At 36.5% G+C, this 24,237-nt stretch overlaps 1 pseudogene; it reads left to right on the top strand.

Annotated features, from left to right (window-relative positions):
• Window positions 1-19,103: 19,103 nt before the first annotated feature.
• On the top strand, window positions 19,104-19,965 carry LOC118847778 (annotated as a pseudogene).
• The last annotated feature ends 4,272 nt before the right edge of the window (window positions 19,966-24,237 follow it).

Genomic DNA, 24,237 nt, shown 5'->3' with positions numbered 1-24,237 from the left:
TCACCACCCTGCAGAATAATAGAACTTTGGTACAACAATGTGAGAACTACTGATCTCCCCCAAAATACAAAGAAACAGTCTGAATATCATATTTAAAAGAACACCACCTGGAAGTAATGTAAATGAAGGTAATGGGGCAGGTCAATAGAATATACAGAATGCCATCAAAGTGGGGACCTAGTTTTAACTCTTAGAAAAATAGTTACCAAACTTTAAAACTTCAGTGTTAATAAAAGAATATTACAAACAGCTAAGAGAATGCAGTTCAACTATCAAAGTTCACTGAATTTAATCAAGTAGGATTTCTCAATGTTGACAAGAAATGAAAAAATTAGGAAAGCATGCCCAACAGCAAGGGAAATTGGCTTCCTATCCTAAACTGGCTATCTTATACAACTGAATTGGACATGGGTGGCAGGGCAGGATTGTTTCTTTAATACTGTTAAAGACTTTTATTCTTTTAGAATAAAAAGTTGAGAAGGGTCTTTAATATGTAAATTGATCTTAGAGAAGAACAGTAAAAAAGTAAGACTTTAAAACCAAAAATAAATGGAGTCCACATACTGTAAGGTCAGGAAAAGAATGTTACCTATTTGAAGGTCATTGAGAAATCAAAGACTAGAAACTGAGGGGAAATTTTCGTTGAAGAGGAACCAACAAACAAACCATCAGAAGAGAAGAAGAGAGAATTGTTACTTCTTTTGGAAATTGGGTATCATATTTGAAGATCAAATGAATGAAGTTGGAGAATAGAGGGTAGAGGGTCGTTTTAAAAACTACTACTCTCAGCTAGGTGGGAAGTGTGAAAAAGGTGGTATCAATGAAAGTAGAATCCAGGATCTGGCGTGTAAGCAGAAGAATGAGGGATATAGCCTTATCTAAATTTCAAAAAATAAAAAAGATCGAATTGTCATAAGCATAAAAAATTCCTAATTTGTGGCAATTTTTCTTAAATAACAGAATTTAAAGAAGGGAAAACAATTATAACCTTCAATGTCATGGACTGAGTTTGCCAATAAAGAAAAGAGTTGCAGCATTGATTTGGAAACAGAGCTTCGCAATATGATGCCTGCAAAATACATACATATACACACACACACACACACACACACACACATGTGTGTATATATATATGTGTGTATACACGTGTGTGTATGTATGTATGTATATATATACATATATATATATATATATTTATATACACACGCACCAAAAGCATAGGAACTCACTCAGGAAAAGACCTGGAATAGAATGCATTATACTTCATCCTGAGAGAAAAAAAAAATCAAGAATTTGAAATCATTATTTCAGACAAAACAGTAGTAAAAACAGGTAAAATCACATCAAGAAACAGAGGCAAATGACATTCTTAAAAGCACCTCAGATATTGAAACTATCAATTTTAAGTATTCTGGCACACATGTAGGCAGGGTATCCTTGGGTAAGCTACTTAAAATACAGGTACTCAAAGCAACACTAAGACTATAAATCGCAGAGAATATGCCAATCTGCATTGCTAGAGAAAGTTTCCTCTTCTAGGAGTTTCCAGTATTATAGAAATCAAAGATCTAATTCCTATACCTATCGTGTGTGTGTACACATGTATCAAGGAACTAAGTGCTTAAAGGAAGGATTAACTGAAAGGCAAAAATACTTAAACGGTAGAATAAAAATTTTCCCCAATCTACAATTTTCTTTTAATTTTCCTTGAATTTTACTTATGTTAAAGTGTTTTATTTTTTGTATTGTTTTTATCATTTTCTCTGACCCTTGACTGCTTAAAAATTTTCTCTCCACTATAATTGTGAAGATAAGGCATTCTCTCACTCTAAAATGTTAGTTTCATATTTAGATCATTTATACAGGTGAAATTTATTGAATTATATGGTGTAAGACATTTGACCTGTGGTTGTGAATACAAACTGAGGTTGCTAATGCAAGACCCATGGTTTTTTTGTTTATTTTGTTTGTTAAACATCTGATAAATGACTGATAATTAAAATCCACTGGGAACTGACAAAAACCTATAAGACTAAGAACCATTTTTTTAATAGATAAGAGGTCAAATGATATGAACAAATGATTTTCAAAAGAAATATGAACAAACTACTGGCAATGATATGAAAGTGGAAAGAGAATAGTTACAAGGAAAAGCTGAATTTGTAGAGAGAAAAGGGAAGAATAGATCAAAAGGAAAGGAAGAAGAGAAAAACCTTGGGATTGGGGTAGGGCGATGGGAAGAGCAGAGCAGAAATAGAATAGAAACAGGTAGTTTTATTTATAGAAAGCACAGATTAAGCAAACTCTTTTTCTAAAATTTATTCCTTTAATCTCTTTTTATTATCTTACTCTTATAACTAGCGTTTTCTAGTAAAATGTCAAATAATAGTGGAAAGGATATACCTGCTTTGCCTCTGAACTTATGGTACCAGCTCTGTTACAAATAATGAAAGATAATGGTTTGAATTTTTTTTTGCCATTTGAAATATGCCTAAGATTGCAGTGTCTTTTAAAAAGTGCTATACTTTGCGAATTTTTCATCTATTGATATAATAATGCTTTTTTTTATTTTCTAATATCATTATGTTAATTTCCCCTGATGTTGAAACAGTCCTTCATTTCTAGTATAAATCTAATGTGTGGAAATGGATAAAATTTTAACTCTATTTATTTAAATTTGTTCACATCACTAGTCAATGGAATTTAGCTCCATTTATTAAGTAATGATAGGAGCAAGAATTTGGCACAATAGAAGGAGCACTGTACCAAATCAGAGGACCTGAATTATTTCTCTCATCACAATATGTATATGATCTTCAGCAAGTTACTCTCTCTGGTCCTCAATTTCTTCTTCTGTAAAATGAAGGGGTTGGACAAAATGCCTTCCATTTCTAGATCTATGAACTTGTGATCACTATCTGCTTTATTATTCCTTGATTTTTATTAGTTTTTAGTCTCATAAATATTAGTCTCATAAATGGAATTTGGGAGAGGGCCTTTTTTCTCTATTATTAAAATAAATTTATGTAGCATAGAGATTAGGGTTCTTTTGTAAATATATTTGCTAGTCAATCAAATATTTATGAAGTACCTACTCTATGGCAGGTATTGCTAAGCGCTTGGGATACAAAGAAACATAAGACAGAACCTGTTCTTAACTGAGCTCACAGTCTAATGGGGGTGGGGAACAACATGAAAACAATTATGTTCAAACAAAGATATGTACAGGATAAGTTATCGCTAACGAACAAAGAGAAGGCACTAATATTAAGGGGGATCTAGAAAGGCTTTTTGTAGGAGATAAGATTTTAGCTGGGATTTGAAGGAAGCCAGAAGGCAGATGAAATTGGATAGAATTCCATTCGTGGGGGACAGCCAGTGAAAATATCCAGAGCAGGGGTGGGAAACCTGCAGCCTCAAGGCTAGATGTGGCCGTCTAGGTCCTCAAGTGAGGCCCTTTGAACAAATCTCCTTAATAGAAGGATCTATTCTGTAAAACTTGGACTCAGTCAAAGGCCACACCCAAGGACCTAGAAGGCCACATGTGGCCTGGAGGCCACAGATTACCCACCCCTGGTCCAGAGTCTGGAGATGGATTGTCTTTTTCTAGGAATAGCAAAGAGGTCCTTGTCCTTTAATTACTGAGTACTTTGGGAGCTGAGGGGGAAGGGAGAGGAAATAAAAGACATAAGAAGTTAGGAGGGGACCAGATTATGAAGGGTCTGAATGCTGGAGGTAATATAGAATCATTACATTGTGTAGTAGATAGAGTGGTAGGCCGGAGTCAGGAAAACTCATTTTCCTGAGTTCAAATCTGACATCAGACACACTTAACTAGCTGTGTGATCCTGAGCAAGTTACTTAACCCTGATGTCTAAGTTTCCTCATCTGTAAAATGAGCTGGAGAAGGAAGTGTCAAACCATTCCAGTATCTTTGCCAAGAAAACCCCAAATGGAGTCCAGAAGAGTCAAACATGACTGAAAAAACAACTACAGCAAAAGTTTATTAGGCTCTGAGCACAGGCACTGAAGCACCCCATCAATATTTGCTGCCAGAAGATTTGCGGGGAGTTGGGGGAAGAAAAGAAAAGGAGAGGTTCCTATTCTTTCTCCTATTCTACAAGACTGTATTCTTGATTGTCTCCTCATTTAAACTGTGAGCTTCTTGAGGGTAGCATCTGGTTTTTTTTCTATTTCATTGTATTTTCAGTGTTCAGCACATAATAAGTACTTAATAAATGCTCTTTGATTAAGTGATACAATTATTTGTTTCTATGATTTGTTCTTTGACCTGCTTATTATTTATACATTACCTAATCTCTAGATTTCCTTCACTATGATTTTTATTGATTTATGGCCACATAGGACATGATTTAATATTTGTGCGTGTCCATATTCATGATTTCTCAGTCCTATCTCATATAACTATATGCACATGATCAATTTTTGTAAAGGTTACTTGTGATGCTGAGAAATAGCCATAACACTTTAGTAAGGTACTCAAAATGCTAAGCTATCTAGTGATACCTTTAACTCTCTATCTAAGGATTCAGTTTTCTCCACATTTCTTTTAATGTATGAAACCAGATCAGTGTTAGAGAGTCATCTTTTTTTTTAATCTCAAGTAACCTCCCATCCATCAAAACTGGCCATTTTTATACCTCACTTCAACCAGTCACTCCAGCAAAGTACCTAGATCACCCAACTTCCTTATTATGGCACTAAACCTCTGCAACGTTCTTAAATCTTACTTTGTATATCTATTATTGAGCTATTAGCACACCCAATGATCTTTTTTTTCTATTTTACTAGATCTCTAGATCCCATTCTTGCTTTCGATATGTTATTCTTAGCCTGGGTCTTTCTCTAGTGTTTAGATTAGATTTTGCCCTTGGGTAGACCACACTTCTCACTTTTCATATGCTATATTTCTATTTTATTGTTTCTGCTTATATCAGTCCTCAATATAGGAACATACCTTAAATCCCACACAGATTCCAAAATTTAATAACCCTGTAGGACTTTTACCAGACATTTCTGTACTTTCCAATGCTTTCACAGTTATAACTAAAGCAGTAGCCTTCAATACTTGTCTGGCAGGTTACATTTCAATTTTTATTGAAATTTTAAAAACCTGAAGGTCAGAGCTTACCATAAACTAGGTACAAGACTTCATTTAAAAATAAACTGTGAAACGCTTTTGTAAGGCTACTCTGATACTGGGTTAAATAAACAGAAGGAATTTTGAGGTAATTACCTCATAATCAGTTCATTAGCTATTCAATAAATGGAATAATTTAAAAAGGTATAATGCTTTCATTACAGCATACCTAAATAACACACTTTGATCAGTGTTCTTTAAGATTTTTTAGTAAGTAGGAGGAACATAAGGAATGGCATCAATTTGAATTTTATAAATGGCAACCTTTTCTTTCTAAATTAAAAAAAAAACTTGAATACTTCCTACATCAAGTCACTATAGGTAACACTATTCCAGTTATGATCTCTCCTTGAAGAGTTAATGATTTATTTATGTATTTAGAGACACCTAGGTAACTGAGTGGATAGAGTGCTCTATTGGAGTCAGGAAGACCTGAGTTCAAAACCAGATTTACATACTTGTTAGCTGTATGATTCTGGGCAAGTCACTTCACCTGCCTCAGTTTCCTCAACTGTAAAATAAGGATAGTAATAGCACCTCCTTCCCAGGCTTGTTGTGAGATAGCATTTGTTAGCATGCTATAGAAATGCTAACTGTCGTTTGTGGAAAAAAGGCCTAAATACAAAGATTAACAATACAAGATTTTAAATTACAAAGATATCTATAAATTGATATCGAAGTACATTTTCTTTCTGGACTGTACCTGTGCATTCATCAGCATAGGGAATTACTTCCTTTTGAGGAAACTCACAGTATCAAAGTAACTAGGCACCAACTCTACAACTTACAGTTGTAAGTCATTGCTTGGGACACAGGTTAAGTAATTTTCCCTGGGTAAAACAGATTGTAAATATCAGGTGCAGGACTTGAACCCAGATCTTCCAAGACTGACTTTCTATCCACTGCACTATATTCCTTCTCTATTTCAAATAAACATTTCTAAAGAATTTTAATCTTAGTATAAATATTTTTTTTATTTTGTAAGCATTTTTTTTCCTAATTCTTCCTGTAAAAGTTCCACTTGAGGCAAATTGATTCTATAAATATACCAAAGGTGAATTTAGTGGTTGGAGTTACAGTCCTCAAACAGAAATGATCTTATTTACTCTTTATAAACTGAATATCACATTTTCCCCTCCCATACTCTTCATATGAATAGAAATTGCTGGCTAGCCTTTCCCTGCAATAGCTGAAACATTAGCTATGTAAATTTCCCCTTACCACCTACAGACCACCAGCCTGGGCACTACAGTTTGGCCTGGGAGATCACCTTTGGTGATGAGATAGTCATTCTGGCTTCATGCCCATTCAGTCTTTAATTTCTGGGCTCACATTGCCAAATTGTAAAAAAGCTGGGGACAGGTGCTAACCTAGAGGTGACTTGATAATCTTTAAATAAAAGTGGTTTTCAACAATTTCTAGTGGATTGAACAATGAACTAGAGGTAAAAGAATCTAACTTTTGTAACTAATCCCTTGAGAACCCCTACCCACTCTCCTTTACATTATAATTTATATAATTCTCCCATAAAATTGCCTAGTGTAAAACATCCTTAACTTGCAGGCATAATTTCAATTTTTATTTGACTCAGTGTAATAGATTTCCTGTACAACTTATTTTATCTCTAGTGATTATTTTGAACCTGAAATTGTCAGTCAATAAACATTTCTTAAGATTCCTTAACACATAGCACTTAACATCCTGTTTTTTATTAGCTCATAATCTTTTGGGGAAGACAACATGCAACAACTCTGCACAAAATAAAGTTATATACAGGATAAATAGTAAATAATTAACAGAGCAAAGGTACTACAATTAAAAGAGATTGGGAAAAGCTTTTGTAGAAGCTTTTAAGCTGGGACTTCAAGGAAGTAGAAATGAGGAAGGAGAGCATTCCAGGTGTGGGTGATAGCCAGTGAAAATGCCCAGTCAGAAGATGGACTCTCTTGTGTGAGGAACAGCAAGGCATGCAATATCACTGGATCAAAGAATATTGGAGGTGATGCTAAGTTAGAAGAAGAGTAGAAAAGTAGTGGGAAGGATAAGGTTATGAAGGGCACTGAATGCCAAACAGATAATTTTTTATTTGATCCTGGATGTGATTGGGAAGCACTGGAGTTTACTAAGTAGGAGGGTAGCATGGTTTACCATGTATTTTAGAGAAATTATTTTGTTGTCAATAGAGGATCTTACAATAGGAGAAATCAAAGGCTTTAGTATCAGAGGAAAGATGGGAGTGAATTCGAGAGATGTTACACATGTGAAATGGAGATTGGATGTAAGAGGTGAAAAATAGGAGTTGAGGAGAACATTCTAGGTTGTAAGCCTGGGTAACTAAGAGAATGGTGGTGTCCTCAAAAGTAATAGGGAAATTTGAAAAGGGAGGTGTTGGCAGGGGGAAGAAAACAAATTCAATATGGACATGTTGAGTTTAAGATATCTATAGGACATCCAGCCTGATTTGTCTGGTAGACGGTTGGAGATTGGAGACTAGAGGTCAGCAGGGAGTTTAGGACTGGGTAGGTTGATTTGAGGATCTTCAGAAGGGAGATAATTGAATCCATGGGAGCTGATGAGATTACCAGGTGAAATAGTATAAAAGGGAGAAGAGAATAAGGCCCAGGACAGAGCCTTGTGGAAAACCCACGGTTAACAGACATGACTTGGATGAAGATCCAGCAAAAGGGACTGAGAAAGAACAATCAGACAGGTAAGAGGGGAACCAGGAGAAAGTGGTGTCCTAAAACTTGGAAGAAAATATAAAGAAGAGAGTGATTGATGGTGTTAAAGGTTGCAGAGAGGTCAAGAAGGATTAGGATTGAGAAAAGGACATTAGATTTGGCAATTAAGAGTTCAGTTTTGGTTGTATAGTAGTTTAGAAGCCAGACTATAGAGTCAAGAATGAGAGGAGAAGAGGTGGAGATGGCCTTTGTAGAAGGCCTTCTCAAGTTTAGTCACAAAAGGCAGGAGAGATATGGAGAAATCCTGAAAACCAAAAGGGAGATTAATAAAATTTAAAGTAAAAAAAAAAAAACTTGCACCAATAAATAAACCTAGGTGCTGTTTTTTGAAAAAAAAAATAGCATAGATAAAGCGATTGGTTAATTTGATATAAAAGAAAGAAAAAACCAAATATACAGTATCAAAAATGAAAAGGGTAAAATCACCACCAATGAAAAAGAAATTAAAGTAATCATTAGGAAATATTTTGCACAATTACATGCCAATAAATCTGGCAATCTGAGCAAAATCAATGAATACTTACAAAAATATAAATTACCCAGATTAACAGATCAGGAAATAGAATGCCTATATAACCCCCATCTTAGAAAAAGAAATTGAACACACCTTTAATGAACTCCCTAAGAAAAATCCCCAGGGCCAGACAGGTTCACAAGTGAATTCTACCAAACACTTAAAGAACAACTAAGTCCAATACTATATAAACTATTTGGAAAAAATAGCCAAAGGAATCCTACCAAATTCCTTTAATGATGTGTATCAGTAAGGCAAGATTCACAATACCAATAGTGACTATGAATATGCCTGTAGTATATAGTTCGGTATCACAGAATATAAGAGACTCTCCATATAGAAGGCAGAAGAAGGAAAACATTTGTTCAGACACCAGAGGATCAAATCCCAAAACCAATAATTCCAATTCAACATAACAGCAATTATATCCCCAAACCAGTAAGTCCACTTCATTATAACAGCAAGGAAATTAAAACACAATGTTGCAGCAAGGAGCCAATCCATCCCGTAAACTTCCTCTCTGCTGGGGCCTTCCTGTAAGCACTCACTCACAAATCCTAGCTGTCTGCTTGCCTGCCTCCTCTCATCCCACAGTTCTGAGAGCTTACAATTCTGAGAGCCCTCTCAGTTCTCTCTCTTCTGTCTCTCTGTCTCTGAGCTTAATGGATACCCTCAGGGTATATATATATACCCTTCTTAGGGCCCAAGGACTTCACACCTAACCAGCACCTAACTTAGCACCTAGTTAGCAAAAGGGTATGGGCCTTCCTACAAACAAGCCTCCCCTAATCAAGCTTCCCTTAACTAGCTCCACCTGAGGCCTATTAAGGGATTAATGAGCAGGGAAAATCCTTAATGGCATTAACACCAAGTGATGCAAATATGGTGCTAATACCTAAACCAAGAAGAGCAAAAATAGAGAAAGAAAATTATAGACCAATTTCCCTAATGAATATTGATGCAAAGATTTCGAATAAAATACTACCAAGGCAATTACAGCAATATATCACAAGGATTATACATTATGACCAGGTCGAATTTATACCAGGAATACAGGGTTGTTTCAATATTAGGAAAACTAGCAACATAATTAATTATATCAATAACAAAACCAACAGAAATCATATGATTATTTCAATAGATGCAGAAAAAGCTTTTGAGAAAATACAGGACCCATTCCTATTAAAAACAATAGACAGCATAGCAAAAGAGAGAGTGTTCCTTAAAATGATAAGCAGTATATAAAACTATCAGTAAGTATTATTTGTAATGGGGATAAGCTAGAAGCCTTCCCCATAGGATCAGGGGTGAAGCAAGGATGCCCATTTTCACCACTATTATTCAATATAGTACTAGAAAGGTTAGCTATACCACTAAGAGAAGAAGAAGAAATTGAAGGAATTAGAATAAGCAACAAGAAAACAAAACTATTAATCTTTGCAGATAATATGATGATATACTTAGAGAACTCTAGATAATCAACTAAAAAACTACTCGAAATAATTAACAACTTTAGCAAAGTTGGTGTTGTTTGTCCTTTGTTCTCAAAGAGGACCATGACATCAGGGAGGTGAGGCCATGACATGCAAGTAAATTGTGTCTAAGTGAGGGAGGACTGTGCAAAGTCACCAACCTCACTTTCTCCTCTGGAGCCTTCTGTGTCCAGTGGCCAGATACAGAGCAGGATGAGTGCAGATGACCCAGGATGCAGTGGTCTTTTCAAGTTAAGTTTTAACTTTAGCAGAGTTACAAGATATAAGACAAACCTACATAAATCATCAGCATTTCTTCATATGATCAATAAAGCCCAGTAGCAAGAGATAAAAAGAAAAGTTCCATTGAAATAATTGCAGACAATATAAAATATTTGGGAGTCCACCTGTCAACTGTATGAGCACTTTTCAAACACTTTTCATACAAATAAAGTCAGATCTAAATAATTAGAAAAATATCAACTGCTCATGGGTAGGCCAAACCAATATAATAAAAATGACAATTCTGCCTAAACTAATCTATTTATTCAGTGCCATACCAATCAAACTACCAAAAATTATTTGATAGAGCTGGCAAAAAAAGTCACAACAAAATTCATCTGGAGGAACAAAAGGTCAAGAATATCAAGGGAATTTAAAAAATAAAAAGGAAGATGGCCTAGCAATACCAGATCTCAAACTATATCATAAAGCAGTAATCATGGTACTGGCTAAGAAATAGAGTGGTGGATCAATGGAATAGATTAGGAGCATAGTCAATGACCATAATAACCTAGTGTTCAATAAATCCAAAGAGCCTAACATCTGGGATAAGAACTCACCTATTTGACAAAAACTGCTGGAAAAACTAGAAAACAATAGGGCACAAACTAGGTGTAGACCAACATCTCAGTGATCTCTTTGGGATACAGACCTACCCTCTACTAAGTTATAGTCAAAATGGGTACATGATTTAGACATCAAAGGTGATACCACAAGCCAATTAGAAGAGAAAGGAATAGCCTACTTGTTAGATCTATGGAGAAGGGAAGAATTCATGACCAAACAAGAGATAGAGCATTACAAAATATAAAATGGACAATTCTGATTATATAAAATTAAAAAGCTTTTGCACAAACAAAAGCTATGACCAAGATTAGAAGGAAAGCAGAAATCTGGGAAACAATATTTACAGCAAGTGTCTCTAATAAACACCTCATCTCTAAAATATATAGACAACTGAATCAAATAGATACAAGCCATTCCAAAACTGATAAATGGTCAAAGAATATGAATATATATGAACAGGCAATTTTCAGAGGAAGGAATCAAAGCCATATACATTCATATGGAAATGCTCTAAATCAGGGCTTCTTAAACTTTTTCCACTCATAACCCCTTCATTGCTTCTTAAATTGTTCTAAATCACTTATGATTAGAGAAAAGGAAATTAAAACAATTCTGAAATACTACCCCACACCAATCAGATTGGCTAATATGACAAAAAAGGAAGATGATAAATGTTGGAGAGGATGTGAGAAAATTGGAACACTGAGGCACTGTTGGTAGAGTTAGGAAGTGATCCAACCATTCTGGAGAGCAATTTGGCACTGTGCTCAAAAAGCAACCATCTTGTGCATACCCCTAGATCCAGCAATATCTCTACTAGGTCTGTATCCCAAAGAGATCATAAAAGGGGGGAAAGGACCTGCACGTACAAAAATATCTATAGCAGCCCTTTTTGTGATGGCAAAATATTGGAAATTGAGGGAATGCCCATCAATTGGGGAATGGCTGAACAAGTTGTGGTATTGGTTGGTTGGTCGGTTGGTTGGTTGGTTGGTTGTTGCCCCTGATTCTTGAAGAGGACCAAAATTACATCACTATAGTAGAGTCAAGTTTCAGTGTGTCAGACTGTGGCTGATCAGACCAACATGAGCTCAGAATGGTCTATCACAGGTTGAGCACAAATAGGCCATGTGAACATTTGGAGTGCATACTCCAAATTTCCACATCCTGCGTTTCCTTTGAGCTGTTTCAACTGCAAAGCAGTTGTGGTATATGAATGTAATGGAATACTATAGGGCAATGATAAGCAGGTAGATTTCAGAAAAACCTGGAAAAACTTGTACAAACTGATGCAAAGGGAAATGAGCAGAACCAGAAAAACATTGTACACATTGTATGATGATCAACTATGAATGACTTAGCCATCTCAGCAACGCAATGATCCAAGACAAGTACAAAGGACCAATATGGAGAATGCTATTCACATCCAGATAAAGAAATGATGGACTCTAAATGCATATTAAAGCATACTTTGTTTTTTCCCACTTACTTTTTTCATGGTTCCCTCCCCTTTTGATCTGTTTCTTCTTTCACAACTGTGACTAATATAGAAATACATTTTACATAATTGCATATATATAACTATATCAAATTGCCTACCATTTTAGGTAGAGGGGAGGGGAGAGAGGGAATGAGGGAGAAAAATCTAGAACTCAAAATCTTGTAAAAATATATGCTAAAACTTTTCTTGACATACAAGTGGGAAAAAATGAAATCCTATTAAAGAAAGAAATATCAATTTTTTAGAGGATGAATTTGAAAGGGAAGAGAGAAGACCCATTAGGAAACTATTGCAATGTTTAGGTGAAGGCTGAGAGCCTGAACTGGCATAGAGGCTGTGTGAATGGAATGAAAGAGAGGGACAAGAGATGCTGTATAGGTAAGATTGATAAGAGTTGGCTAGGTTGCAAGGAAGTAAGAAGTAAGTGTGGCATTAGGAAATGTGGGTGACAAGAGATATAGGGCAATAACTTCCAAAAATGACAGGATTAAGTGATAGACGCTTTAAGGACTGGGGAGCATACTTGTAGGCAGTGTGGAAAGAGCCACTGGATAAGGAGAGATTGTAGATGGAAAAAAAAGGGAGATGATTGAGGCAGCAAGTTCCCAGAAGCGAAGGGAGGGGATGGGATCAAAAGCAAAAGTAGAGGGTTTGACCTACACATGGAAAAAACCCGTGTCCTCATCAGATACTAGAGCAAAAGACAGAATAGAGGATATCAAAGGAGTTTAGATAGAGAAGGGATCTTATGACAGATAGCTTCTATTTCCTTAGTAAGTGAAGTAGCTGAGATCCTCTGCTAAAGACAGGTAATAAAGAGGATATGAGAGTAGTGGAAAAGGTTTAGAATAGTCACTATCAATACTGTGATAAAAAGTGAATTAAGGCAGAATAAAAGCATTTCTATGCAACTGTTAGGACACAGTTGAGATTAGGTAACATAAATTTGTAATGAACCCTACTGGTATGGAACTTTATTGGTTTTGTGATTTTTCTACTACTTAATGAGCACAGGAGTAGAAAAATAATTGATCATTATCCTATCCTTCCATCTCACCATGACCTTCAGTGCCTCTATTCCTCTCTGTTTCCTAGTCCAGTACTTCTACACTATCCTCCCTTCCTCTTCACAGTTGCTCTGGGCTGGGTTTGCCTCAAGCCAGTGCCTGGTAATTTATGTTTGATATTGGGAAAAAGTGAGATACTTGTAGATCATTTAACAGTTAACAAAAAGTTTTACCTAGCCATAGCAGGAGAAGGCTATTCAACAAGAATATGCATAGAGAACACCTTGAGTTGATTCAGCTGAGCTAAGTTGAGTTGCCCATCATTTTCTACCAGTCAAGAATCACAAAGAACTCAGAACTCCTCATGCCTATTTTAAATTCAGACAAACAGGAAGTGATATCAACATCCTGAACCCTTAGTCTCCTGAGCTAACTGAGTCTTAAGGATAGTCTCAATACCTTTTAAGGAAAAAAAAACTAGCCTAGCTTGCATGGGGGCAGGGGTTAAGATTTTGCTCACACCCGACTATATGGTTAGGTCAGTCATGGACAATCAGGTAGCCTTGAATTCCTTGTGTCTTGTCCTATTGCCAGTCACACATTACTAACCCCAACCCTGGATTACTTCATCATTCAGAAGACTTTGAAACATAATTCTTCAAATCAGAAAGATTCTTCAAATTAGAGGAATTAGGGAAAGGGAGTATTTTTTCATCTAAAAATTAAAATTCTATGCACTCATCCTACCAAGACACTATCCGAAGGTCACACTGGTCTCCTTCCTAGAACATAAGATAAAGGAATACAAGGATCACCTGTTCAATATCTTGGTTATCAAGGAAAATTTAGTATTCATTGAAAAAAAATGGGAGAACTTCAATGTAAAAATGAAGAAAAAAAGACCTGAAGAAAAGAAAAACATAGGGGAGCTATAGCCCATGGTAATTCATCTAGCTTTGAACATTTATTTGGCACCTACTATCTGCCAGGCACTGTACAGCCATAGGGGATTCAAAGATAAAAATAAAGCTGTCTATAACCTCAAGGAGCTTGCATTTTATAGGGCAAAACATGTACACATATAATTCATTTTAAATAACAGTATTAAACCCGTTAAATGCTAACATAAATAACATTTTTATGAAAAATAACTATATTTTCCAAACTAATAATCTATTGGTGAATGGCTCTTGTTGTATTAATTTGAATCCATTTCTTATATATCTTTATCAGAGAAATTTGCTGCAGAGATTTTAACTCCATGGTTGTACTGGTACAAAACTGTTTTAATTTTATGTAACAAAGTGTTTCATTATATCTTCCATGATCCTTTCTGTTCCTTTTTGGTTATGAAGCTGCCCTCATCCATAGTTATGAAAGGCATTTACTTTGTTTCTCCTCTAAGAAATTTTTTATCTAAGTCATGTATCCATTTGGAGCTCTTGGCATATGCTATGAGAGGGTGGCCTAAACTTTCAAGAGTATCAATTCTTTCTTTTTTTCTAGTTCTATTGTGGTTTCATTTTGTTCATTTTTAATTTTGTTCATTTGTTTTTCTTTTCTCTTCTTTTTAATAGGTGTGCAGAGGCTAGCTGTAATTGTGGACTTGAAAAGACTAGAGAAAGTTTAAAAAAGTCATTTTGGGAAATGTTCTAGGCAACTGATAAAAGATGAATTTTTTTTAAAACTGCTAAGGAACAGTGAGAGCCCAGTTAAAGTTTAGTTTGCAAAAGTAAAATAAAGTTAAATGGTATGAATTTGTAGCATGCCATGATTCTCAGCCCTAGTAACGATTGAATTCATAACATTTAGAGCATAAAGGCAACGTAGAAATCATCTAGTTAACTTACAGGTAAACACAGTGAAGCTTAGGAAGATAAAACGACTTTCCCAAAGTTAAACAGCAGAGCAGAGTTGTAAACCGAGGTCTTAAAACTTCAAAACAAATTCCTTTCTAATTCAATTCAACACACGTTGATTGAGGACATTCTATACACACAGCTCTGTGCCAAGGACTGAGATGGATAAGACATTCTGTATCCTTAGGTAGCACAGTAGATAGAGCGCTGGAATTATAATCAGGAAGACCTCAGTTCAAGTCCTCCTCAGATACTTCCCTGATATGGCCGTGGGCAAGTCATGCAATTACTGTCTGTCTGAGTTTCCTCATGTGTGAAACGGGTATCACAAGAGTACCTACCTCTTAGTGTTGGGAGGATAAAATGAGATTACATTTGTAAAATATTTTGCAAACCTTAAAAACTACATAAAACTATATGTTAGCCATTATTATTGTTTCATAATATAGCAGGAAAGGTAAATGTACACAAAACATATAATCAGTGTAAAACAGAGTGTAATAAGTATATAAGGAGCAGTAATAGTTCATATTTATGTCATACGTTAAGTTTTCCTCATAGCAACAACTCTATAAAACAGGCAATGCAAATGCTATCACCCCTTTTTTACAGATGAGGAAACTAACATTCTAGAAAGGTCAGATGATTAGCCTAGGGTCACAGAGTTAGTTTTATAACTGGAATTTGAAGCCAGGTCTTTTGATTCCAGAATCATTGTTCTTTCCATCCTACAATGGGTGCTGCCTATGATCACAAAGTACTCTGAAAGTTCAGAGAAGAAAAAATAAAGATCACAGGCAGGTAGGGTAACATGAAAGACTCCTTTGAAGAGACAGCTTTCCAGCTGCCTTGATAAATGGGACAGTGAAATAGAAATGGGAGTCAGGAAAGAGGACATCCCCTGGTTAGGGAATACTATTATTGTTGTTGTGTTTTTCCTTCGTTCTCGAACAGGACCATGACATCGGGCAGATAATGACATGACTTGCACTTGACTTTGATTCAAGTGAGGGAGGGCTGTGCAAGGTCACCGGCCTAACTTTCTCCTCCAGAGTCATCTGGGTCCAGTGACCAGATATTCATCAGGATGACTGGAGATGGGCCAGGATACAATGGGATACCCTGGCCCTTTTAGGCTAAGATTTTTTCAGGTTCTCACTTTGAGTGAGGTAATGCCCATTCAGGGAACAGGACTCTTTAAGAAGGGAATCAAGGGATGGCCCCTTTAATAAAAAAAAAAATCAAACTGGGAGGGGAAGACCCTCAGGGTTGTTGGCCAAAAGAGAAACAGTTACTATTTACATTCATTCTGAGCCAGGAGGGCCCCTAAAATAGTCATTAAGTGGTGCTTGGACAGGGACCTATTGTTGTCCCATCTCTGAGCTCCACAGTGAAATGGGTTTAAGACTTCACCTTTGAGAAAGAGATCTAGCCAGTAAAACCCAAGTTAACGAGGCAGCTTTAAACCATCAACGTTTACCTTCCTTTGCAGTGGCAGAGGCAAAAGCAGACACAGAGGCAGAGGCAGAGGCGCTGGGCTGAGTTGCCCAAAAAGCAAAGGGGAAGAAGTGAAAAAGCATGTCATGAATTCATGGAATTGTTGTGCTTTATGAGTCTTACTTTAGAACTAATGGGACGTGCTTCCAAACTTAAGGAAGTATGTAGAAATATCTAGTAGGGAGATTGAATGTGGGCCTGGAAAACTGGCTAGAAGTCAGGGAGCAAGAATTCGAGAAAGCAGACAATTAAGATGATCCAGGGTTGGCAATCATTTCATTGAACCTAATGGAAGATCCATAGGCTCTTCCTAAGGGCTTGTGTGAGGTAAATAAAATGTGAAGACTTCACAGGGAAGATATGTATAAATATATATCTATATCTATACTAAGAAATGTTTAAAAATCAAGAAAAAAGGAAGTGGAAAAATTCTGAGGCAGTGAGAGTCTGATGGCTCAGCCTCTGGGTAAGTTTACCCTGAAACTTTTTGTTCTTTCTTCTGGTTCTGGTTTAAAGATTTGGTTAGTAAGAACAGGGTCATAATGACCTATTTTTCTCTACTGTAAAGAATGGAGAGAGTTTCCCCCTCCCCTTATCCTATTCTCCTTCTTTAGATTTATAGATGTCACCTCAGTTGTAATCATTAACTAATTGGAGTTTCTGTGCCCCTCAATTTCCCGGTTCTTTGTCTAGCTTTCATGCTCAGATTGTAAGCCCAGCCAATGGTGAGAAGGGTCAGAGGTGGGTGGGAATTCTCTTGTGTTAGGTATAATTATGGGCACTTCGCCTTTTGTAAGGCACCTCCCTTGCTGGATTTGTTCTAGTGGGGGATGCCCAGTTCTCGAGAATTGAATAAAATTTATTTCTGTTCCCACGCTGAGATGGCTCCTTATTATAAATATAACTGGTGAAGGTCTCACATCCCACACAGGCTGAATGAGAGATTGAATCTAACCCTAAACTTTAGTTAGGTGGCTGTGCAGTGAATAGCATGCTAGCCCTGGAATCATGAAGACCAAGCTTCAAATTTGACCTCAAGCACTTTCTAGTTATGTGACTTTGGGTAAATTGCTGAATATCTGTTTGCTTCATTTTCCTCAACTGTAAACTGGAGATAATAGCACCTCATTGTATGAGGGGAGAAGTGTTGCGAGGATCAAATGGGACAGATAATATTTGTAAGTGTCTGGCACATAGTAGATGTTTAATAAATACTTGCTTCCCTCCTTCCTTCTCATCACCTCAAAACAGGAAGAAATGGAGTTGTTTTTTTTTTAAGGGGAGAAGAAATTCTCACAAATAATAACTCTACTCACACAAACAGAAGAAAACGGGAATTTAACAAACCAAAAAGAATTCCTAGTACAATGAAGAATTACTATGAAACTAAAGAACATGAGGAACAATTTCCATAAAAAGAAGGGAGTAATACTGAAACTATTACAACTAGAATCACCTAAAAAAGAATGAAAGCACACTAAGAAATCCCAAAGTTGTTGGAGAACTTTAAAAAATTATTAAAGGGAAAGATAATTAATACCATTTAATGCTTAAGAAAAATTTGAAAGATAGTGGTTTAGTATAGAACATGAAAAAATCGAATAAAGCGAGACATTGAAAAAATAGTATAGAACCAAGAGATGCAGAGATACTACAAGAAATATTAGGGCAAAATCAAAATAAAGTAAAATTAAAAAAACACATGTTCACTAGGCAATTGGAGATGTTGAGACTGGAGGTCAGTGGAGAGATTAGGTTGAATAAGTAGAGATGAGAATCATCAACATAGAAATGATCATTGAATTCATAGGAGTTGATCAGGTCACCAAGTGAAAATATAGAGGGAGAAGAGAAGGGAGCCCAGGAAGGAGTCCACTGTTAGTAGATATGACCTAAAGGATCAACCTTCTCCCTCTTTGGGAAGAACCCCTCTGGTCAGCTTCAGTAATACCCTCCAGAAGATCTTGCACATCTTCCATCAGGTTCAGTGTTGTTTTTCAGTGATTGTCTTCTGTGTGCAACAAACATTTGATAAGAGAGAGCTAAGGTATTCAAAAGTAAGCTGTCATCCTTCCCTTTAGAGAACCAGGGAAAGGGGCTTTTATTCTGTACTCTTAAAAGGACATCATTCCTTTAGGCAATAGTTTTAGCCCCAGACCTCTTTTGGAGATAGGCGAATGAAGGAGTGATTGTCCATCATAGTTGTCTGGAACTTACTTGGTTGCCACCTGGGGTTGTAGCCAAAACTCTCCTCCTCCTATGCACAAAAGTAGAAATCACAAACTCCCTAGACCCTTGATGGGCCAGATCTCAGATGATATCTGTTGAAATAAAAAGTCAAGCCACATGTGAGACAGCTATATATATTGCACTTACAAGGGACTGTCCCAACCAAAAACCAATTATGAAAGAACGAAATTAAAGTTTGAAAAGTAACAATAGCACCAGCTTTCTTCCTCCAACTCCAACACCTTCCCCCTATGTAACTAGTAGGGAGATTGAATGGAGCAGGCCATCTCCTTCACCAAGGACTTCCTGGTCAGTAGCATCGCCGCTGCTGTCTCCAAGACTTCAGTGGCCCCCATCGAGAGAGTTAAGCTACGATTGCAGGTGCAGCATGCAAGTAAACAAATTGCTGCAGATAGACAGTACAAAGGCATAGTGGATTGTATAGTCCGAATTCCAAAGGAACCAGAGGTGCTTTCCTTTTGGCGGTAACAGCAAATGTCATCCGATATTTCCCCACCCGGGCCCTTAACTTTGCATTTAAGGATAAATATAAGTGGACGTTTTGGGGAGGAGTGGACAAGCGCACGCAGTTTTGGAGGTATTTTGCTGGCAATCTTGCCTCTGGTGGTGCAGCTGGAGCCACTTCTCTCTGCTTTGTCTACCCCTTGGATTTTGCGAGAACCCACTTGGCAGCTAATGTTGGGAAATCTGACACTGAGAGAGAAGGCCTGGGAGACTGCCTTGTGAAAATCACCAAGTCTGATGGAATTCGTGGCTTGTATCAAGGTTTCAACATCTCAGCGCAGTTTACTTTGGAATCTATGATACAGCAAAAGGTATGCTCCCAGAGCTGAAGAACACTTATATTGTGATAAGCTGGACAATTGCACAATCAGTGACTGCTGTAGCCCGTGTTTTATCCTGTCCTTTTGATACAATGAGGTGGCAAATGATGATTCAGCATGGGTGCAAAGGTGCTGATATCATGTACGCTGGGACAATTGACTGCTGGCAGAAGATTACTAAAGATGAGTGTGGCAAAGCTTTCTTCAGCAGTGCCTGGTCTAATGTTCTTTGAGACATGGGTGGAGCTTTCCTGCTTGTCCTGTATGATGAATTGAAGAAAGTAATCTAAGTATATCCTAACTGAAAAAGGAACCAGTGAATATAGATCATGTAGAATACTTAACCATACTTAGCATTTTGGACCATTGACCTTCAAGAAATTCTTGTGCTTTTATCCAGGCCAGATCATGTTTGTAGGAGAGCCAGGAAAGGCTCTTAGAAAAAGAGACTCATTATTGTGATCCATTATTCACACAGTGGAACTGATAATGATTCTGTATATTGATTCTATTGGTTTTTTGGAAAATAACAGTTACTGTGGGTCCAAGAAGGCAGATCAACTTGGACCATCTAGTTTAAATGCTCTTTTGTAGGACCATAAATTTGTATTTAATTGTTTGTTTTTTAAAAATCATGTCTCCCATTTGTACTTAAGCACTATATATACCATTTTGCACAGCTGACTACTTGACAGTTACGATGATCTGTGTTGAGTGTTCTGCTGTAAAAGAATTAATACACAGAAAACTCTAAAAAAAGTAACAATAATAATAATAATAATAATAAAGGTAAAGAAAAAAATGAGCTCCCCTTCCAGTCCCCAAAGAGCTCCCAAGGTTCTCTTAAAAATATTTAATTTATTTTACAGTTTTCAACATTCATTTCCAAAAGTTTTAAAGTTTCTCCCACTCCCTAGCCCTTCTCTCCTCAAGATGGCTTGCAATCCTATATGTGCTCTACACATACATTCCTATTAAACAGATTTTCACATTAGTCATGTTGAATAGAAGAATTATAATGAGTGAGAGAAACCATGAGAATCAAATCAAAACAAAACAAAAGGGAAAAGATTCTGCTTCACTCTGCATTCTGACTCCATAGTTCTTTCTCTGGATGTGCACGGCATTTTCCATCATGAGTCCTTTGGAAAAGTTTTAGGTCCTTGAATTGCTGAGAAGGGCTAAGTCTATCAAAATCAGTCCTCGTACAATGTTCTCCTGGTTCTGCTCACTTCGCTCAGCTCCAGTTCATGTAAGTCTTTCCAGGTTTTCCCAAAGTCTGCCTGCTCATCATTTCATGTAGCACAATAGTATTCCATTGCATTCACATACAACAGCTTGTTCAACCATTCCTCAATTGTTGGGCATCCCCTCAATTTCCAGTTCTTGGCCCTCCCATGGTTCTCTTAACAGAGATCAGAAACTTGTGGCTGACTGAAATTCATCTCCTCCTTCTCAGGTAATAAACTAGACTGTCTTAAATGAAAATTCCTTCAGAAGGTCACTTTGCACATAGGGCAAGCCATAATTTTTTTTAGTGGTTCCCTGTTAATACCTAAGGAAATTCAGATGGAGATAAAACTATCTCTGATAGGTCTATATAAATGTGTAGGGTACTCACAATTTCTCAGTGGATGCTTTCAACATATATAGTGCATTCCAACTGGAAGTCAGTGGAGTCTAGTAGCCAGAGAAGTAAGACTTTTCCCAAAGTAAATCTGGGCCCTGTGGATTGTGAGAAATTCTGACATAAGGGCTACAAAAAGGAAAGAAAGAGAAAGAAGTACAATAATAATATAATATAAAAATATAATAATAATATAATAGGGGAGAGAATAGCAGGAAGTGAAGGGAGGGAGGGAAGAAGGAAGGGCAGGACTGAAGGAAGAGATGAAAAAAGGAAGGAAAACAAATATGAGTAGAAAATAATAGCATTGGCTTAGTAATTGTGAAAGTAGGCACTTGAAAAAAGATACAAAACTGTAAATAAATTTATTCCTATACAAGATCAGCTTTTTAATATATTTACCTTCTGTTCATCTTTTTTAAACCTTTTTCAGTTTATCTGTTCAATAAAAACTGATCTCTCCTTTTTTTATGACTACTAGATGCCTGTCATTGTATTGAATTCTCTGAGAAACCACAACCAACTGAAGAGAAACAGCTTTTATGAAAAAAAAACCTCAATTATAGAGCCAGAAATTGTTAACCCTTCTTTTCCATTGGCAATAAGAAAGTTATTAGGGCTCATGAATTCTAATGAGATTAATACTATTGTAGGAATCAATAGAATCCATAGATCCTAGAGGAACAATGATTTTTTTTTTTAACAAAGAGAAGAGCAAGCAGCCGCACATGAGATGCAGTCTTATAACTGATCTGATTTTTCCTTCAACTATTTAAAGATGATAGAAGTTAAAAGACACTGAGAAAGTGTCTCAGATTCAGGCAGCAGCAAGGCTTTAGGGTTTTTTGGAGTGATATCATAATAATTAGAAAGCTAATACATACTGCACATTATTAACATTTTCTAAAAATCTTATAGATCCTTTATTCCAGTCAAATGGATGGTAAGGTATTGGCAAATCTAACATAAGGAAAGAAGATTACTAAATTAGTAAGTACTTCAGTGTTTCTAGGATCTGACTTGATCAATGTTCAAAGACACAAATTGCAGCCTCTTCTATGCCTTAATAGATGGTCTTTTTAAAATTGTTGTGGCTGAAAATTCATCACTTGGTAGCCAAGCTTGTGATGAGCCTTTCTGAATTTAGGTAAACTGGTCCTCAAATAACTGACATAAAATCAGTCACCAGAGTCATACTGGAAGCCTTTCTGACATTTTAGGACCTGCCAACTTTGGACTCTGCTGGTATAGGCTTTGAAACCCAGTGTCACCTCAATGGCAAAATGATGTAAGAGAATAGAGCTGCAGCGGGACACCAAATTGGTAGCAACAGAAAGTAATCAAAATCTGCTCAATGATGCTTAAAAGTAGGAAAAGAGGGAAAGAATGACCTTTAAAAAGTGTAATGAAAGCAGAGTTCCATCCATCCTTAAGAAAATTTGATGTGCCTTCCCACGATTAACTTTTATTTTTTATGCTCAGTACAATATTATTTAATTCATGCCTCCTTACGTTAGAACTCACTCTTATTAAGGTCTAGGCTTGAATTTTTCCTATTAGTCTCTAGTTCGTCTGGACAATCTTAATATTCTTGATATATTTGGAGATGCATTACATTTTAAAGTTGGTTAACATAAGAAAAGGAATTCCATATCTTTATTAAATATTAAAAGTTAACTCTGATGTAACCTTAGTATTAAAATTCAGTGAACACTGATTTAACATACATTTATAGTATCACCAAATGTTACTAAGGGCAAACATTCTTCTTTAATGGAAATGATATGTATTGCCAGTCACCATTTCCAAAATTCTATTTTAATGAAAAATCAAGTTGGTGTAATCAATGTAGAATTGCCTTGATTAACATTCGTTTTTTAAAACTTTAAGTTAAAAAAAAAACCCAAAACATTCTCTCCCTTCCTCCCTCCCCACCTACCCTCATTGAGAAGGCAGGCAATTTGATATAGGTTATACATGTATAGTCATGCAAAACACTTCCATAATAGTCATGTTGTGAAAGACTAACTATATTTCCCTCTATCCTATCCTGCCCCCCATTTATTCTATTCTCTCCTTTGACCCTGGCCCACCCCAAAAGTGTTTGCTTCTGATTACCCCTCCCCCCATTTGCCCTCTTTTCTATCCTCCCCCCTCTCTTATCCCCATCCCCCCCACTTTCCTGTCTGTTGTGCTGTACACGCATTGTGTTATTTTCTTTTTCTTCTACTTTTGAAAGGTTTATTTGGCAGCCCTGGGAATTGAACTGCTTTCTTAAATGAAGCACAATCTATGCATTAGCCCCTACATATAAAGCATCACTACGCCAGCAGCCCTATTTGTTAAACTGCCAAGTTTCAATTTTGGGACAGTAACATTATTATCCAGTAATTTATGATATACACTAATGGTTTTGTTCTCTCCATTTTCACTACTGCTTGATTTCTAACATAGTCCCTTAGGATATAAATACTGCCTTGACAATTGAAAACATAAGCATTACATAATCGTTCATAAAAGTCAATCAAGTTGAGTAGAGCTTGCATGGTTGATACATTATCCAGTTTTGTAGACAGGTGCTCTTAGTCAGACCATATTTTTGACTCCAAGGGAACTTTCCTTTCCCGTAAAATAGTGAACCTCAGATACACTTTAACACTTCATTCATTTTAATAGCCACCTGAGACGATTCAGTTTTAAAGAGTACTAATATTCGGTTTTAATTTTTTCTGTAACTTAAAAGCTCTTTGTGATCCAGTTTTTGAACAGAGAAAAGAAAAAATATCAGAGCTATCACAAATCTTTCATAGCATGGAACTCTTGCTTCCCATCTAACCCACAGGTCTCTCATTAAATGCTACTATGTCATTGTAGGAAACTGGAATAGTCATGGAAGCTGCCGCTGTGCCAGTACTTGAAAGATGATACCCTGAAA

Source organism: Trichosurus vulpecula, chromosome 4, assembly GCF_011100635.1.
Source record: "Trichosurus vulpecula isolate mTriVul1 chromosome 4, mTriVul1.pri, whole genome shotgun sequence".
Taxonomy (NCBI): Eukaryota; Metazoa; Chordata; class Mammalia; order Diprotodontia; family Phalangeridae; genus Trichosurus; species Trichosurus vulpecula.
This window is presented reverse-complemented; position numbering and strand designations above follow the sequence as displayed.